The sequence below is a fragment of the Cibotium barometz genome, chromosome 25 (assembly GCF_041138505.1).
Source record: "Cibotium barometz isolate CiBa-2024 chromosome 25, ASM4113850v1, whole genome shotgun sequence".
Classification (NCBI taxonomy): Eukaryota; Viridiplantae; Streptophyta; class Polypodiopsida; order Cyatheales; family Cibotiaceae; genus Cibotium; species Cibotium barometz.
Window position 1 is genome coordinate 3,102,267 of NC_141070.1, and position 2,971 is coordinate 3,105,237.

The 2,971-nt window shown below is 39.9% G+C and overlaps 1 pseudogene; it reads left to right on the forward strand.

Annotated features, from left to right (window-relative positions):
* The first annotated feature begins 1,880 nt into the window (after window positions 1–1,880).
* Window positions 1,881–2,695, forward strand: LOC147624147 (uncharacterized; annotated as a pseudogene).
* Window positions 2,696–2,971: the final 276 nt, after the last annotated feature.

The window sequence follows — 2,971 nt, forward strand, 5'->3', positions numbered from 1 at the left end:
GTTCATTAAAAATATGATCAATAAGAAAGCAACCATGTTTAGAATGTAACAAAAAAATATGTTAGATTGTTACATACTTCAAAAGTGCTAAAATGGATAGATTACTCCATCCAAAACAGTTTTGAAGATTAAGAATAAGTAAGCTTGCACTGAGTCATGTCAGTTGGCTTCCTGTGTAGATACGCTTTAGAGCTTCTTCTTGAAGATACTTCTCGTTGTTATTAGGAATATCGCTCGCACTATTATTTTGATACCAATCCTCAATAGAATCAGACATGCCATCGTCGTTATCAAAGATATCATCACGCCCATTAAAGTCCTGAGAATATTGTTTCTTTAGTCTTGCATATGCATTAGGATCACTCCTGCGTAGGATCCTCATGCATTCTATTGACATGTGAGATACATCATGTGAACGTTGATTTGTGATATTGTCGATGTCATAATCCAGAATCTACATATTTGAAGGCAAAGAAGATTATATTAATAGCATGCTTCTATATAAAAGAAAAGAGAGATGTGCATGGAATTCAATAATCACAGATACAAAATAGTTAGAGACAATAAAAGACGGTTATCAAATTAAATTAGAGATAGTAGAGAATGTGGTGCAAATTAAAGTGTAGAATTAGGGTACAAGAGGTCACAATAACATTAGGAATTGTATACAATGAAGCTCTCAACCCTCATCTGTTAAGGGTGCTCATGGAGGTCTACGCCATCCATAATTGATCAGTAATTCATCACCAACACGTAATGATCTAATAGCATTGACAACTATGTATCTTTCTACATCCCTACTCATATTTCCTGGTTCGTGACTATTCTCACACTCCACAAACGTGCAATTAGTTCTTGAACTCATCCCTCGACTACTATTGATTAAACCTGCTATGTTTCCTGGAGAGTAAGGTCTTTCGTCAACATAGAGTCTTTGTCCTTCTGCATGTGTAATCCCTCTATCAGAAAGAGAGGCTGCACTGAGACATAACCCATAAGTACTCATGCTCTGAATGTAGTGAGTAAGCTAATGCCATGGACCCCATCTATATATAGGTCCACAAAAAGACATAAGGGTAACCTCTGAACGAGGGGGCACACGCAAATCCTATGTAATAAAGAGGCCTCATCCTGCTCCACTGATGGTAGACAGAGCAATCATGTAGCGATTTCCCCAGAAGCTAAAAACCACACCATCTAAAGGAAGTGATCCTCTCTGCCATCCTCTGTATCGTCTTCGATCATACGTCTGTACTAGAGAATGCAAACGAGTAGGCAACGGATGATCTCCACCCATCTCAGCCTCCAAAGCAGGAGGTAGAGGATGTCAAGAAACCTCGAGTTGCAACAACTGACAAATGACCTGTCCGTGCCGTGTGTGAGGGACATGTGCACCACTGATAGTGAAGTCATCCTCAAGTGAATATACCTACATATATAATATGGTTGCATTATATATGAGCCTTTGATTTATAAAATAACCAATAATAAAACTAAGGGAGAACAGTCACATACCATAGGTCGATGTCGCTCCTCAGGTGGTGGTGCTCGCTCAAAAGTACCATGAGTCATCTCATGTGAAAAGCACTCCCGTCGTGGCCTCCGATATGTGCCACGACAACGAGCGCACCAGCATACAATAGACTCATCGTAGTAGAAATCATCCTAAAAACGGGTTCATGTGCAGTATTGGAACTCTGTGCACCCCAACCACCAACAGTAGGAGGTGGCGGTGTACCCTCTGATTGGTCTGAATTTGATTTTCAAGTACCATAAAAACATGAGTCATTTATCAAATGATCGAAGTTAAAAAATCAATAAAAGAAACAAAACATTGAAATCTAACAAGTTCTATGGTATATTCTAACGCTTATTGTAATATGAAAAATAAACAAACGCTACTGTATGGTGAGACAAACAAGAGGAGGGCTGATATGTGCATGGAGACATGGCAATACTTCCGCAAGGAGAGACGCCTACGCATCACTTTTCCTCAGCAGAAGGTGTGTTCCTTTGCTAACGTATATTAGAATCAATATGAACTTTGCTAGATTGATTCTAACTATTCTCTAATCTATGTTATTTTGTTTAATCAAATTTACATAGACGACAGCATGAAAGAGATTGCAAGCTGGTCACACATCTAGACTAGGCCGGATGGGACGAGATGGATTTGTGGCCACATTTGTGAGTATAGACCATTCAAATTTGAACTTTCAAAGGTAATATTATTGAATGAAGAAATCAATAAGTCTTTGGTTCTGTCTTGATGTAGACCAAAGACTATGGTCGTGCACCTACGGCGCAGGAGATGGAGTATGCCACATACTACGGCTACCGCGGTTTGCAGGCGACACTTGCTGACAGGCCAAATCCACTTGTGGGTATCACTGTTTTGTTTTGTAGTTTATTTTCATGTTAACTATAATATGTTCTTATTTGATTTCACTAACTAATGCAAGAGCAATATGGCGAGGATGACATGACAGAGGTGGCTCGATAGGAGGCCGAGGGGCGATGCCGAGAGGCTGAGAGGAGCGGCGGCATGATCGCAGGTGGGGGCACGGGTGGTGGCGCTAGTGATGGTGGTGTTGCGGGTGGGGGCACGAGTGGTGGCAGTGGTGATGGTGATGGTGATCACGAGTCCGATACTAGCGACTCGTATAGTGATGGCTCATGTAGTGATCATACTTAGGGATCTATTTTGTATATGTGAGGATTGATCACCAAACACTCTAGACACATGTACATATATTTGTTGATGATATATATTGATGTATGTTCATTGCATCACTGAATTTGTCTATTGTCAAACAATTAATTATTTGTCGATAAGTTAATTAGCCTAAGTATCTGCGAGAACGTTATTTATTTATCTTTACATTTTTTAAAAAAACAAACCCTAAACAAGGAAAGAGGCGAGGCCACGTTGTAACACATCAAAAGAAGCAAAAGATTGGCAAAGCATCAA